Below are 17,627 nucleotides of genomic sequence, written 5' to 3'. Positions count from 1 at the left end.
CTGGGGAGAGAGGAAGAAGGAAACGAGGGAGTACAGGGCAGAGCAACCTATGAGAAAATTCAGAAAATGCCACAGGGAAAAATAAAAGGTAACTATGTCAGATGATGAACATGTTAATTTATTCCAAAATAAAATGCATTTTATAATGCACCTTATAACCTCATGTTGAGGACCTTAAATACACACAATAAAGTTTATCAAAAAGAAAAGAAAATGTCACTTAAATCAAGGATATTAAAAACAAAAGGATATTAAGATCATTAAAATATTTATTTATTCTTTAAAAAAGTACCAGTTAAATGCACAAAAGGATACATGTGTTAGAAAGGGCAGAGATTTCTTGGGATAACAAGGGATGTAAGACCTTGTATTATGCTTTGTTCTCCCAAGCCAATAACAAACTAAAAATTTTCATATTTAGGACAAACAGGCTACCTTCTGATAGAGAGACTTAGGAACCTCAGAAAAACCTCCAGGCATCTAGAGTAAGGCAACCCTGAATGCAAAGCAAAAGCAAAAACAAAAAACATATTACACCTATGCCAAAACACAAATGCCTATCTAAATCAGATATGTTCTAATAAATATCCCTTAAACTTTTGCATGTGCTTTTTAAGTATTTACATGTTAACCATCTAATTACCTTATTAGATCACATTAACCCTGGGAAGGTTAAGTAGGCAGACTTACTGCATGTTTTCCAAAGAATGAGGAAACTCAGGCTTAGACAGATTAAATGACTTTGACTTAGACAACAAGTTCAATGACCATGCTGAGATCTGATCCTGTGTTTCTGAAATGCAATACTATTATTGATTCCATCATACCATGGCCACCTGAATCTATTAAAGGCTTTAGCCCACATTTACAGTTCATTCCTCACCTCCTAAGTTTTAACTGATGACCTTGCTTATTTAATGAAAAAACTGAATCAAACAAAAAGAGTATTTCCTCATTATCACATCACAAAACAGCAACCTGTCTGCGCCCCAACCTGTGTTCTACTACAATGGGTAAACTGTGTTTACTTATACTTAGCTAAAAGCAATTCATTCATTTATATATTGAGTCTCATTCTCCTATTGTCTTAAGAACAGTGCTTCTTCCTGTGCCATCAGTTCCCTTACTTCTATACATGAAAATTTTCATCAGCTACAAATATTCTGGAATCTTTCAAAAAACCAAAAAAGAAAGAAAAGAAAAAGGAAACTGATTCCTTATCAGTCTCACACCCCAATTCCAAGTAAGAATTAACTATATCTGCTCTCTACTTTAAGTCATCTGCCTCTCAAATACTGCTGTTGTCTCCACCACTTGACTGACAATGCTCATAAAAGATACCTATCATCTCCATCTTATCAAGTTGAATGATTAATCGCAACTCTCATCTAACTATATGCTGATGGTCTTTAACCCAGTTAATCTCCATCTTCCTCTTCTATTTTTATTTATTTATTTGAAAGAGAGAGAGAAAAGAGAAGAGAGGAGAGAGGAGAGAATGGAGGGAAGGAGAGATCTTACATCTGCTGGTTCACTTCCCAAATGCCCCCAACATTTGGCACTATGCAAAATCAAACCCAGGCGTGAGGAACTCCATCTGGATCTCCCATGTGAGTGGCAGGGACCCAAGTACTTCAGCCATCATCTGCTATCTCCCAGGGTGTGCATTAGTGAGAATCTGGATCAGAAGCAAGTTGGGACCTTATGCCAGGCTCTTTGGAAATACTGGTGGGTGCCCAAAGCAGTGGCTTAACCTGCTGCACCACACCATTCACCTCTGACCATCGTCTTCTTGAGGTACTCTTTTCTACTTGGCTTCCAGGACAATGTACTCTCCCAGAATTTCTCCTCATTTACTGTTCCTTACTCTCAGTTTTCTTTGATGATCTACTTTCTCCTTCTTCTCTTCCCAACCTCTATATGCAAGAGTCCCTAGAACTCAATCTTCAGATCTCTCTTCAGTACTCATGCTTAGATTATCTCAATCAATCCCAAAGCGTGGATACTTTGAATACTACTCATAGGCCCGTCATCAGGCCTCCCAACCAAACACACAAACAGACAAACCCCTGATCTTTAACCAGTATTCATTACCACAACTCTCTAGTTGTTTAGGCCAAGACCTAGGCATAACTTTTGTTTCTTTTCTTTACTTAGAATTAATCTAGCATCAATTTCTGTCAATTCAATAGTCTTGAAATCATCCTGAGCTCTTTGACTTGAACCACGCTATCCAAGCCACTGGACTTTTGTAACAGCCAGCTCTCTGCGAAGGAGCCAGAATGGTCTTTTGCAGTATAAGTAACATTAACTCACTCCCTCGTTAAAATCCCTCCGATGGCTTCTTTGAATATAGGATAAATCAGGACTCTTTACCAGTACCCTAGATGACCTGGCCTCTGTCTACCATGCCCTCCCAGTGCTCTTTCCGTGAGGTGCATATTGGTTTTTCTATTCTTCCCTGAAACTGCCAAGCAGCTCCTACTTGCTTGGCATTTATTACTCCCTCTGCCTGGATTATCTTCCCCAGGGCTTTCTCATGACTTGCTCCTTCACATCATTCAGTTCTCTGTTCAAATATCATCGTTTCACAAATGCTTTCCTTAACTATCCTATGAAATCAACCTCCTCTAGTTACTCCCAGAATCTTAAATCCTTTTTTTGCTGTCTCACTTATATCCAGTTGTCTGCCAATTCTACTATGAATATAATGTACATGAATGCTAAAGCCCATCCCATTAGTTTTCCACTGTATCCTCTTTACCTGGAGTACATGCCAGTAAATATTACTATTAACTACAACAACACTAATAGCTAATATTTGCTGATGACTACAAATGAACAAAGGGCTATTCGAAGTGCTTTACCTGCATGAAATAATTTAATCTTTCCAATAATCTCATGAAGTGCTTATTATTATTAATTCCTCCATTAAAAACACAAGGAAACTGAGGCTCAGAGGTTAAGTACCTTCATTTAAGACTTAGGAAGTATCAGAGACCAGATTTGAACCTGAGCAGTTTGATTCAGAACCTGGGTTCATTGAGAACTGAGTGATATAATGGTGATATCCTTAGTGGACTGATTAGATGAATAGTGAAGCAACAGGCAAGCCAATATACAAAATTTTCTCCAAATTAGATGCTTTGTTGCTTGTAATGCAATGAATATGTGAGTCAGGTAAAGCTAAGTCATCCTCTACAGGCAGAAACTCTTAAACTGTGACACAGCTTTGAATGAAAGACTAATATCATGTGGGGATGTACACAAATAGCAGTAATATCATAAACCTAATAGTCTTGGAACCATTCTGAATGTGGGCTACTGGCTCTTTACTTTAAAATGGAAGGGCTATAATAGAAGATAGTAGGAAGGATTAATGGACAAGAAACTATCTTCTGAGAAGATGATTAGAAGATGTCAATCTCTACTTAGTAGACTATGCTACAGACAGAATGTTTGTGTTTCTCCCAAAATTCCTTTTACATATCGACTCCCAGTATGATAGCATTTGCAGCTGAAGGTTTGGGGGCACTATTTGGTCATGATAGCAGGGTTTCCACAAATGGGATCAGTGCCCTTAGGACAGAGACCCCAGAGATTGTCCTTGACCCTTCTGCCATATGAGGACACTGTGAGAAGATGTGTCCCTATGACCAGGAAGCAGGACCTCAACAGACATTTAATGTGCTTATGTTAGGATCTTGGACTTCCCAGCCTCTAGAACTGTGAGAAATAAATGTCTGTATGTAAAGTCACATAGTTTATACCTTTTGTTAAGTCGGCCTGAATGGACCAAGACATACTATATAATGGCTATGGAACAGCACTGTGGCATAAGTTAAACCTCTACCTGCAGCGCCAGCATCCCATATGGGTGCCAGTTCATGTCCCAGCTGCTCCACTTCTGATCCAGCTCCGTGTTGATGGCCTGGGAAAGCAGTGGAAGATGGCCCAATTGCTTGGGTCCCTGCATCCATGTGTGAGAACCAGAAGAAGCTCCTGGGTCCTGGCTTTGGATCGGTCCAGCTCTGGTTATTGGGGGCCTTTTGGGGAGTGAACCAGCAGCTGGAAGTCCTTTCTCTCTGTCCTCTCTCTCTCAAATAAATAAATAAATAAATATTAAAAAAAAACCTTAAATAATGGCTGTGGTATGAGGATTACTGGTGGGCTGATAGTAACTCACAAGATGGGAGAGAAATTTAACTATTTATTTAGTGTGAGGACATCTAACCAGGGTGAGGAAACATACTATGAAAGGGTAACTGTGCTATTTTCTATAAAAACAATAACAACTTACTTTTTTTTTTTTTTTAATTATAGCTTAGTGATACAAAGAGAGTTTTTCCATTCATGGGTTCACTCCCCAAATGTTTGCCATGTTCGCCAAAGTCAGGAACTCAATGCACACCAGGGAGCCAACTACTTGAGCCACTGCCACTGCTCCCAATGTCCACATTAGCAAGAAGCTGGAATCAGGAGCTAGAGGAGATATAAAACCCAAACACCACAACATGGGATGTTTGTGTCCTAGCCAGGGTGCTAACCACTAGGCCAACTGTCTTCCCGTTTTCACTTCTAAAAAACTTCCAAAAGCAGTACTATACATAAGACAAGATTCAAAACAGCAAAGAAATAGCTACCCATAATGGCTTATTTTTAAATGATACATTTCACAATAAAGAATTCAACAAACTGTCTTATTACAGCTATTTGGTACATAGGAATTCTATTATATTTCTTTACAGTGCTACATAAAGAAAAGGCCTGGAATGTTAGTTAACCAGAAAGATTTTCTGTCTCAGCACCAGGGATATTTCCACAATTATGATTTTCTTTTTACAATTTTATCTCGACTGTTGAGGAACATTTTTTTTTTCACACTATTTGTTGAACTCTTTACTTAGTATGGAGTTAATCTTATGTGTATAAAGTTAATTGAAAATAGGTCTTAGTGAAAAAGAAGAATGGGAATAGGAGAGGGAGGAAGAAGAAGGATGGGAGGGTGGGTATGGTAGGGAGAATCACAATGTTTCTAAAGTTGAATTTATGAAACTCATGGAATTTGTATGCCTTAAATAAAATGCTTCTGGAAAAAAACAATTTCATGTTTTTAAAATTATGCAATATTGTGGAAATATATTTTTACAAACGAGGGGTTGGAAAGGGTGGTAGAATGTTAATATTTCCTTTTGTGCTGTTTCACAAAAATGATATGGAAACACAGTCAGTTGGTCTCAGGAAACAAGGAATGATCATACCTGTTTTTTTAGTTGGCAGTTTTCTGAAGATAAAAGGTGGTACATGTTTTCAACAACATTTTGTTATTATTTATATTGGGAAAATATTTAGGACATGAATCATGAATCTTCTGAAATAGTTCTAATAGCCCTTATTAATGGAGTAAGGAGCTAACATTGATTTCTTAACTGCTCCACCTGCTGGACTAAAGAGACCCTAACAATTTTAGAATACTAACAGTTTAACTGGAATGAAATTAGAAGCATTTCAAGTAGAAAATAATTTCTAGCATATGGAAATTAGACTTTAAAATGTTTTATTCAGTTTAAAAATTTCTACTTATTTCACACATATTTTAAACATTACTTAATTTATTTGAAAAGTAGAGAGACTCACACCCAGAGACTGATGGAGACACAGAAAGAGAGGTCTTCTACTCATTGTTTCACTGCATAAATGCAAACAACAGTCATGGCTGGGCCAGGCTGAAGCTAGGAGCCTGGAACTTCATGCAGATTTCTCATATGGGTGACAGGGATGCAACTACTTAGGCTACTACAGCTGCCTCCAAGAATATGCATTAGCAAGAAGCTGGAATCAGAAGCAGAGCTGGGACTGGAATCCAGGTGCTCTGATATGGGATGGAGGTTTTCCAAGTAATGTCTAAACTGCTGTGTCAAATATCGCCCCCCTCCCCACTGTCTTTTTCTCTCTCTTAAATATAAACAATATTCTGCTAAACCAAAGTAGATTGGGAAATGGTAAAAATTGAGGAAGATATTTCATTTTATTTATTTTTCTTTTTTAAAGATTTATTTGAAAGTCAGAGTCACACAGAGAGAAAAGGAGAGGCAGAGGGGGAGGGGTTTCCATCTGCTGGCTCACTCCCCAATTGGCTGCAACAGCCAGACCTGCAGCGATCCAAAGCCAGGAACCAGGAGTTTCTGGGTCTCCCATGTAGGTGCAAGGGTCCAAGGACTTGGCCATCTTTTACTGCTTTCCCAGGCCATAGCACCGGGACTCGAACTGGTGCCCATATGGGATACTGGCACTGCAGGCGGCAGCTTTACCCTCTACGCCACAGCACCGGCCACAGAAGGTATTTCATTTTCAAGAAGATGATACTCTTTAGAGGTGATGTTGTAGCTCAGAGAGTTAAGCAGGAATCTGTGAAGCCAGCATCTCATATGTATGAGCACTGGTTTGAGTCCTGGCTGCTCTGCTTCTGATCCAGATCCCTGCTAATTCTCCTAAGAAATCAGCAGAAGACTATCTAAGTACTTGGACCCCTGCCATCCTTGTGGGAGATCTGGATGGAATTCCAGGATACTGGTTTCAGTCTGGCCTGAATCATTGTAGAGTGAATCATTTTAGGGGAGATCTCTCTCTCTCTCTCTCTTTCTCAGTGTATCTCTCTTTCAAATGAAATGAAAATTAAATGCTGTAAAAGAATACTCTTTAATGTTACTTTAATTAAAAAGTTTTTATTTTCTCAATATGATTGTATGTGCACTGACAAATCTAAACGGTTATTATACCATTAAGCAGAGAGTTAGCACCAAAGATAAATAAAAAATATTTTCAGAAAAAGGATGTACAGTTTCATCACTTCTATTCAACATAGTACTGGAAGTCCTACCCAGAGCAATGAGGCATGAGAAGGCAATACAAGGTTACATATGGGAGAGGAGGACGTTAAATTGTCCTTGGTGGCAAATGACATTATATGTAGAAAAAAGTGAAGACTCCACCAAAAACTGCTAGATCTAATAAATGAATCTACTGAAGTTATAGGATATAAAATCAACATAGGGAAAGTCAGTACTGTTTCTATACACTGATAGTAAGCTATCTGAAAAAGAAACAAAAAACAATTCTATTCACAATAGTTGCTAACAAATGAAATAATAAATACTTAGGAAAAAGCTTAACCAGAAAATGAAAAAAATAAAAAATATTACTAAAAGAAACTGAAGACACAACTAAGTTGAGGGAAATTCTGTGTTCATGAATTTACAGAATAAGTATTTTCCAAATATCCATACTCCCCAATTGTTACACAGATTCAATTTAACCTCCTTTAAATAAATACTAATAACATTCTTCACATAAATGGAAACGAAAGTCCTAAATTTGCTTGGAACCCAAAAAGACCTCAAATAGCCAAACCTCAGAGGTAGAGGCATCATACTACCTGATCTTAACATGCACTACAAAGCTATAGCAATAAAATAGCATAGTATTGGCATACAAATATTCACATACACAACTGAAACAGAACAGAGATCCAGGAATAAATCCATGCATTTGCAGACAGTTGATTTTCAACAATAGTGTCAAAAGCACACAATCAGAAAAGGACAGTATCTAGAGAAAATTGAATATCTACATGCCAAAGGATGAAATTTGACCCTTATCTCACATTATATACAAAAATCAACTCATAGAAGACTGGTTTAAATAGAAACTATGGGTCTACTAGAAGAAAAGTTCTATGACATTGGTCTGTGCAATGATTTTTTAAGATATGATCTCAAAAGCACAGGCAACAAAAGCAAGAATACACAAATGGGATGACATCAAGCTAAAAAGCTTCTGTAAAGCAAAAAAAAAAAAAAAAAACCAAAAAACAACAACAACAAAAAAAAAAAACAAAAAAAACCACAACGAAATGAAGAGACAGCCTAGTGGCGAAAATACCTGCAAAGTATCATCTGAAAAGGGGTTAATATCCAAAATATACAAGGAACTGAAGTAGCTCAATAGCATGACGACAAACAACTCTACTAAATAATGAGCAAAAATAATCAATTAGACATTTTTCAAAAGAAGACATACAAACGGCCAACAAGTATAGGAAAAATACTCAACATCACTTAACATCAGGGAAAGATGAATTAAAACCACAATGAGATACCACCTCATTCTTATTCAAATTATTATCTCCAAAAAAAGCAAAAGATAACAGTGTCAGAGAAAAAAGTATTGTTATACACTGTTGGTGTATACACTGTTGGTGGGAATGTAAATTAGGACAACCATTATGGACAACAGTATGGAAGTTCTTCAAAATATTAAAAATAAACTATATTATATGATATAGCAATCTTCATATACTGATATAGAAATCAGTATATGAAGAGGTATCTGTAATTTTCATGCTTATTACAGTACTATTCCTAATAGCCAAGACAACTTTGGTGTCCATTAATGGATGAATGGATAAAGAAAATGTATATACACACAGCAGAATACTATTCAGCCATAAAAAGAATGAAATTTTGTCATTTGCAACAACATGAATGAACACAGAGGACATTATATTAAGTGAAATAAACCAGGCACAGAAAGAAAAATACTGCATATTTGGAATGTAAGAAGGACTGAGTAGTAAAATGTTGATTACCAAAATTCTGGGTTTTCTGGGGAAAACAGAAAGATGTTGATCAAAGTATACACTGGTATATTTAATTAGGTGAAGAAAAAAGTTAATAATAGGCAATATACATATACAGACAAAGTATGTAAGTGATTATCTGGGTCAAAAGGGATACGAGGAGGAGAGGGGAGGGAGAAGGAACTTGGAAATGGTCACCAATCATTCTAAAATTTACTATGGTAACAGCTGTACGATTTTGTGAACATATTAAAAACCACTGGATTGTACACTCTAAAATAGGTGAACTGTATGATACATGATTGATGTCTCAATAAAATCGCTTTTAAAAAATCCAAATTATTTTTTTAAAAATTTATTTAAGATATATAAATGTCATGTATTTTATGTATACAGATTTAGGAACACAGTGATACTTTCCACCATATCCTCCCTACTACCCAAGCTCTCACTCTTCCTCCTCCTCCCTTTATTAATTTTTACAATGATCTACTTTCAGTTTACTTTATTCTCATAAGATTAACCCTATACTAAGTAAAGAATTCAACAAATTATTAATGACTTACTTTACCAAATGATTCATGATAGGGTTTGTTGGAAAGAAAACTATTACAGATATTTATAAATATGACAATTCACATGAAACCAGTACAGATTACATTTGTAAATTAAAAAATGTCCGAATGGAGTTTCTCTTTGAATACATTTTTATATGACTCCCAAAAACCTGATGATCCAATTCTGTCCATGAGCTGGGTTGATAACTTTTGGGGAGGGCAATATTAATAACTCTTCTGCCTTAATGCTGTAGGTAGGACTAAATACTTCCCATGTATAGCTGAAACTACGCCACAGCGCCAGTGGGGCCGGCGCTGTGGCGTAGCAGGTAATGGCACTGCCTGCAGTGTTGGCATCCCATATGGGCGCTAGTTAGAGACCTGGCTGCTCCACTTCTGATCCAGCTCTCTGCTATGGTCTGGGAAAGCAGTAGAAGATGGTCCAAGTCCTTGGGCCCCTGCACTCGTTGGGAGACCCAAAGGAAGCTCCTGGCCCCTGGCTTTGGATTGGGGCAGCTCCTGGCATTGCGGCCATCTGGGGAGTGAACCAGCGGATGGAAGACCTCTCTCTCTCTCTTTCTCTCTCTCTCTGCCTTTCCTTCTCTCTCTGTGTAACTCTGACTTTAAAATAAATAAATGTTAAAAAAAAAAAAAAGCAGAAGTGGCAAGTAGTAACACACATACAAGCCTATTCCTTTGTGCTCACTGGGCTCTGGGGTTAAAGGAGAAATCTCCTTAACAGACTTGGATCTGTATTCTATTTCTTTGGTATTACTCAAGTGCACTGAGTATTGGATAGAATATTTAGCAAACTGTAATATATGCTGACAAGCTAAAATTATTTACAGATAGCTCAGACTTTGAAGGTTACTGATGTACCCTTTTTATGTAACTTGCTTCGCAAATTTAAGTAAGAGGGCAAAATAAGCGGCAAAAGGAGTTAAAAAATAAAAGTATAAAATAGTAAAGGAAAAATAAATTTAAAAGGTTGCTGGGAGATGCAAATTCTAATTGCAACTGTGCCATTTGTAGGAGCTCAGTTTTATGAATAAATTTTTACTAATTGTGCCATTTGGGGCTGAGCTAGTTTTTTTTTTTTTTTCTAAATGGGAATGTTATAATGTGATAATGGAAGAAATAGTAGAGCTATTCATTCTTTGGTATCTAAACCCACTTCTTAATTAAGAATCCTGTTTTAGCCAACCTTTAGAATTCTACTTATCAGCAGTTTTGATTCTACGGGATAGTTTAAGAAACAAAAAGTAATGAAATACAGAGATACACACACACACAAATACACATACATTCACGGCACAATAACTTTAAATAGGGCAAATTCTAAGTAGTATCACAAATATATTTTAAACTCATCAGAACATAACAGCTTAAAAGTCTTTAGAGTAACTTACTAAACAGCAACAGACATATTTGTGATGGAGGCCTTTTGCCAAGAAAATATTTCACTTTTCTCTGTGCTGAAGAAAGGTTACAAGTGGAGAAAGCTAGGAACAGCTAAGGAATAATGGAGAACAAGGAAGGTCTCAAGGGAAAGAGACCAAGAGAAGTAGGACACTTTATCAAGATGTTTGCCATCTGTGCCTCTCCAGAAGATGCCAAGCAGGCCCCCAGACTGAGGTTAGGGAAGCTCTTCTCACACACCCTAGATGTCCCAATAGGTTTTCCCCCTAGCAAGAGAAAGAACAGCAGATGGGATCCCAAGACAGTCAGAAGGTTCTTTGGAAATGGAAGGCCACGAGGTTGGTGGTGTTCACTGTTACTCAGTTAACCTTTCCTTTCTTTCAGTCCTCCTTTAATGAACTCTAATTTTACATGCTGGGTACCCTATCAACATTACTCTTAACTGCTTTGTTCTTATTTATTGAGCTTCAAAATTCTCACTTTAAAAAAAATTCATGCTTAGTTTTCCAATATTTGAGCAATACATTTCTGCAATTTTCTACCAAAAGATTTGTTCTTCCCAACACATGACAAAATTCAGCATTAAAAATGCTGTATTATTGAAAATGTTCTATATATGTACAGAGGAGAGAATCAGTATGCCTTTAAGGAAAGCAATACAGAAAACTACTGTATTTGCAAATTCATAGATATATTACATAAGAAATTACATTGCTTTTGTACATTTTAAAATTTGGAATGGTTCTATTTTAAATTAACTCATGAAGCACATTCTTTTAGTTAACATCCTAGGTTCTGTGAGTAAATAGGGATTTTACAACTTTTCAAATCAGATATTTCATAAGTAAATATAATATGATGTTTTCATGTAGTCACAAGAACTACAAAAAATGAGTAAATCCTATGAAAATTTTATGGAAAATTCCAGAGGCACAATACATTTGACATATTTTTTCAAACTGATTAACATTACAGAAGCATATTTTAAATAATCTGGTCAAATAAATTTTCCCTAACCCTAAAAGCTTTCATTCTCTTACTGTTTTAAAATAGGCAACCCTCTATAAGTTTAGTCAACAAAACACAAAATGATCATGGTTTGCCATGAGGATAGGCATTTTCTACAGACTTGGGCTTTCAATGCCAACATCATTAAGAGTGTCTTCAAATTACTTTTAAAATGTCGTTTTCCCTCAGGATTTTCACTTACATCTAATTAGACTCCTAACTCCATGCCATGTAATCCCTGTTGCCAAAACTGCTAAATGCTTCAATAAGTGGGAGGAGGGCATCAATAGAGCAAGACAGATGTAATGTCACTAGTTAACAATAGAAGTGTGAAGCAGCTGCCTTAATTACGAAGCTTATTAATTCATGGTGTTAAAAAAAACTTGGCAAGTGTTCCTAAAAATATACAGTTTATTTAATAGCATCATATTGCTTAGAAGTTAAAATCTACATCTTCAATAAAGGAATAATGAAATAATTGTTTTGTCAGGAATTATTATCTGCATTTAATACTTATATTTATAGGTTAAAAGGTTGTATTTAATTTTCAAAGTAACTCTGGTTCTTTATTTTTTCAAAGTATAAGGCCTACATTTCAGTGCTTCAAAAATTTTTTAGAACTGTAATTAAATTATAAAATAAATACAGAATATGTCTTAGGAGAGGGAATAAGACAGAGGAAAGAGTTTTAAGGAGCTACTTTCCAGAGCACCTAAAACAATAATCTTACTTAAGTTCATTTTCTTTCTTTCTTTCTTTCTTTTTTTTTTTTTTTTTTAAAGATTTATTTATTTGAAGGGCAGAGAAGCAGAGGCAGAGAGAGAAAAAAAGGAAAGTGTTCATCCACTGGTTCACTCTCCAGATGGCTGCAATGCCAGGAGCTGCACCGCTGCGCTGATTCGAAGCCAGGGGCCAGGAGCCCTTTCTGGGCCTCCCACACAGGCGCAGGGACCCAAGGACTTGGGCCATCTTCCACTGCTTTCCCAGGCTACAGCAGAGAGCTAGATCAGAAGTGGAGCAGCCGGGACTCGAACTGGCACCCATATGATACTGGCATTGTAGGTGGTGGCTTTACCCGCTACGCCACAGTGCCAGCCTCTAAAGTTCATTTTCAATATCTGTGTATTAACACTAACTATAAAGGCTATTGTTTGAGGCTTATAAATAAGTGCCTTGCAGGTAGTTAATGCTAAACAAAAGTAGTTATCTTATTTTAAAAATGGATATGTTAAAAAGACAAAATTTAAATAAATGAGTTAGTACCTCAAAATAAAATTACGCTTAATACGAGATACTCAGCAGACTCATAGAATGGCAGATGTCCTAAATAGCACTCTGGCCTCAGAATCAGCCCTAAAGCCATTTGGATCTGGCTGAAAAGCCCATGAGAGTATTTCAGGCATGGAAAGCCAAGACACTCTGGCAAAAAGATCTCTGTGAGTGAGATCCCAGTGGAAAGAACAGGTCTTCAAAGAAGGAGGTACCTTTCTCTGAAGGGAGGAGAGAACCTCCACTTTGACTATGACCTTGTCTAAACAAGATAAGAGTCGGAGAACTCAGAGGGCTTCCATAACCTTGGAAACTCATGACTGGAGCATAGGGAGATTACTGATGCCATAGACAGGAGTGTCAATTGGTAAAGTCAACAACAGGAGTCACAGTGCACTTACTCCTCATGTAGGATCTCTGTCCTTAATGTGCTGTACATTGAGATTTAATGCTATAACGAGTACTCAAACAATATATTTCACTTTGTGTTTCTGTGTGGGTGCAAACTGTTGAAATCTTTACTTAATGCATACTAAACTGATCTTCTGTAAAAAAAAAAAAAAGAAAGAAATTATCAATTCCCAACTTGACTCTCACTGGGATTAAACATGACAATAGGTCTGATCTGATTTCATCATCATTTAAAAAAATCATCTATTATTTTTCACTTTATGTTTCTGTGTGGGAGCAAACTGTTGAAATCCTTACTTAATGTATACTAAGCTGATCTTCTGTATATTAAGATAATCGAAAATGAATCTTGATGTGAATGGAAGGGGAGAGGGAGTGGGAAAGGGGAGGGATGTGGGTGGGAGGGACGGTATGGGGGGGAAGCCATTGTAATCCATAAGTCGTACTTTGGAAATTTATATTCATTAAATAAAAGTTAAAAAAAATTACGCTTAATAGATTCTTGGTTTTCTATCTAGAATATTTTATTATTATTTCAAGACAATGATAACTATATATGTATGCTAGAAACAGTTCAACTTATAAGAAAGAAGAGTAAATGAACAGAAGTCTTAAGAGATGTTATAAAAGAAATCATTAATGGAAGTTTATTTTCTTTCTCAGTGTTGACTCCAATAAAGACTTTCATATAATAGTGAAATAATCAACCATAATTAATACCTGAAAGTATAACAGATTACCAAAAAAGAGCACAATATTTTTCAGGATAAAAACATTCCTAAAGTACACAGAGGGCCAAGAGAAATAAAAACACATGCAAATAGTGGGCACATCCAATGCTGATCTCTCCCTCCCCTTGTCTGTAAAGGAATGAACATTATCTATTACACCAAACATGGAGGTACCATTCTACGTTCTCTTTGAGTTCTTTAGCAGCTTTTTTTTAAAAGACATTTTTAAAAAATTATTATATTTTTTTATTTGAAAGCCAGATGAGGAGAAGGAGAGGGAAAAACTGAGAGGGAAAGGAGGGAGGGGGACTGTGAGGGGGAGGGAGAAAGGGCAAGGGGGGAGGGAGAGGAAATCTTCCATTTGCTGCTTCACTACTCAAATGCTCACAACAGTATGGTTGGACTAGGCCAAAGCCTGGAATGCCATCCAGGTCTCCCATGTGGGTGACATGGAAACAAGCCACCAAGGGAGTAGTGCAATATCAGGAAGCTGGATCAAAGCAGAGCAGCAGGGACTGGAACCAGGCATTTCCATAGGAGATACAGGAGTTCCAAACGACAACTTAAACCACTGTACTGCATGCCTACCTCTTTAGTTGCTTTTGAAAAATTTATTCCAGGCCTATTTGCATTTGTAAACTTTGGCCCATGTTATATCCATCAATTGAGGCAATACATCCCGTGTTTTATTATTTGCAGGGTGAGCTGGATTTCTTATTAATTGCTATAAAGCTATTGTGTTCAACACACAAAGAGAGCTTTTATTCACATGGTTTACAGCTCTAATTTTGCTTACACTGATTCAAAGTCTTTGTGTTTTCTACACTAACATGGCCCAGGGACATGTCTTATATCATTTGAGTACTGCATTTTGAGCCCAAACTTTCTCCCTCATGTCCTTTTGATGTGAGGCTACATGACGAATCTCTCCAGTAAGGAAGATGAACATGAAGGACAGAATGTCATGTTCTGCTGTTTTTAGATAGTTTTTTTTGATTGATGCGCAACATTATGGTGACATTCTTAGAGCATACACTAAGCTGATGACTGCAGTCATCTTTCGTGGTTTATTGTCACGGCCCATAGTTTCTCTAAGTATCAACGCTCACACTATACATCCACCTGCCCGCCCACATATCCATATAGAAAGTTTGTCAGTAATGTTCACTTTTCTATATTCTGTCCTTTAGCAAGTATCTCACAAAGTGCAGGCACACAAATTTTTTTTGATAGTCTATAAGTAGAAAGATGATATAGCTATGATAAAATCATGTTTATAATTACATATAGCAAAAGGTGAACAATAACATTAAAATAGAACAATTATAACAAAATAATTTAATAGAACTTATATGAATGTGATTTGTCTTGAAAGAGTCAAGACAAATACTAATTTTTCATATTGAAGTTGACTACAGGTAACTGAAACTACAGAAATCAAAACCATGAACAAGCTGGACTACTATATATATTTTCTGCTTTTTTTAGTGCAGTGAATGGGAATGTGGAATGTAGCAGCACAAGATTTTCACCTTACACATTCTATAAATAGCCTTAAGTTATGCTGTACCTCCCATCCAATGTGTAAAATGGGAGGTATGATGGGAATTGAGTGGTTGCTGTGAGGATTGAATGAGTTTATCAGTGTAAAGTTATTTTTTAATATTTATTTATTTATTTGAAAGTTTGAGTTAGAGAGAGAGAGAGGAGAGACAGAGGAATCTTCCCGTCGGCTGGTTCATTCCCCAAATGGTGCCAATGGCGGGGGCTGGGCCAGGCTGAGGCCAGGAGCCAGGAGCCAGGAGCTTCCTCCAGGTCTCCTATGTGGGTGCAGGGGCACAAGGACCTGGGCCATCCTCTGCTGCCTTCTCAGGTGCATTAGCAGGGAGCTGGATTGGAAGCGGAGCAGCTAGGACTTGAACCTGCGTCCATATGGGATGCTGGTGCTGCAGACGGCCACAGCACCAGTCCTGAATGTAAAGTTTTTAGATTACTGCCTGGCACATGAAAATTTCTCAAAAGTACTAGCAACTATGAAAATGGTTCTCAGGGTGGTAGGGTACTTTTCTGGGGCCAATGTTGCAGCACAGTGGGTAAAGCAGGCACCTGTGACACCAGCATCCCATTTGGGTGCTGTTGTGTCCCTGTGGCTCTACTTCTGATCCAGTTCCCTGCTATTATTTTGACTTAAATGATCTGGGGAAAAAAGCAGCAGAGGATGTCCCAAGTGCTTGGGCCCCTGCTACCCATGTCAGAGACCCAAAGATGAACCTCTGTCTCCTGGCTTCGGCCTGGCTCAGCACTGACAATTGTGACCATCTGTGGAGAGAACCAGCAGATGAAGATTTCTCTCTTTCTCTCTTCCAAAATAAATAAATCAATCTATTTTTTAAATGGTACTTTATTATCATATTAAGTATATCAAGTTAGTAAATTTGAAAAAAAAAAGGATTTTTAATCTAGGCTACTAGTTTAACATACATGCCACAATTTTTTAATTTTCATTTATAAATTATTTTATTTCCTGTACAAACAAATCAGTCCATCCTCCAGAGAAATCCTAGGATTCTTTATCTAGGAGATGATATGAATCTCATTCTTAGGGGTGTGAGAAAAAATTCTTTAGGGGCATGTCTAGAGCAGCAAGTTAAGCTGCTACGCTGGACAGTCGCATACCCTATCGGTCTGGGTTAGAATCCTGAATGTGCTATGCGTTCCAGTTCCCTGTTAATGTATACCTTGGGAGGCCACATGAAAGCTCAAGTAGTTGAATCCCTGCCACCCACATGGGAGACTTTTGTCTGGCCCAGCCCTGTATGCTGTGAGCATCTGGGGAGTGAAAGAACAGATGGAAGATTCTCTCTCTCTTTCTCTCCTGCCTTTCAAATAATGTTTTAAAAGCTTCATTTAAAAACTGTATTTCTTTAAATTTTTAAAGATTTATTTGGTAGGGACAGAGAGAGAGAGAGAGAGAGAGAGACATACAGAAAGAGAAAAAGACACATAGAGAAAGCTCTCATCTGCTGGTTTTCTCCCCAAATGCCTACAACAATCCAGGCTGAGCCAGGCCAAAACAGGGGGATAGGAACCCAATACAGGCCTTCCACATGGGTGGCAGTGGTCCAAGTACTTGAGCCATCATTTGCTGCCTCCCAGGGTGCACATTAGCAGCAAACAGAATCAGAAGTGGAGTTGGGCTTCCAAAACCCAGGCACTTTGAAATGTGGTGCAAAGATCCCAACTGCCATCTTAACACCAGGCCAAATAATAGCTATCTTCTTATTTTTTATACTCTTGCCTCAGAAATTAATTTTTAGTTTCTCTATGAATTTAAAATGCAAAGAAATATGAGGAGCTTTGCATACTTTAATTCCATATTCTACAAACAATACATAACTGATTAATATAGACCTAACCATCCATCCCTCCATCCATTAATTCATTAACAAACATTTTCTGATTTGCTGCAACGTACATGGCTGTATGCTGAGCTCAGAATTTATACATTAGCTTTTTGAAGGAAAAAATGAGAAACTGAAATTCAGAAACTATGACTGTGATAAGGAACCTTGCTGAGAATGATAAACCAATAGG

The 17,627-nt window shown here is 37.3% G+C and overlaps 1 protein-coding gene across 1 annotated transcript in view; it reads right to left on the bottom strand.

Annotated features, from left to right (window-relative positions):
• Positions 1 to 17,627, bottom strand: part of ASCC3 (activating signal cointegrator 1 complex subunit 3) — a 362,528-nt gene that overhangs the window by 57,919 nt on the left and 286,982 nt on the right. The window lies entirely within an intron of this gene.

The sequence above is a fragment of the Oryctolagus cuniculus genome, chromosome 5 (assembly GCF_051225735.1).
Source record: "Oryctolagus cuniculus isolate XC-2025 breed Fujian yellow rabbit chromosome 5, ASM5122573v1, whole genome shotgun sequence".
NCBI classification, from domain to species: domain Eukaryota; kingdom Metazoa; phylum Chordata; class Mammalia; order Lagomorpha; family Leporidae; genus Oryctolagus; species Oryctolagus cuniculus.
The sequence above is the reverse complement of the archived record's forward strand: the minus strand, read 5'-3'. Positions and strand labels throughout refer to the sequence as shown.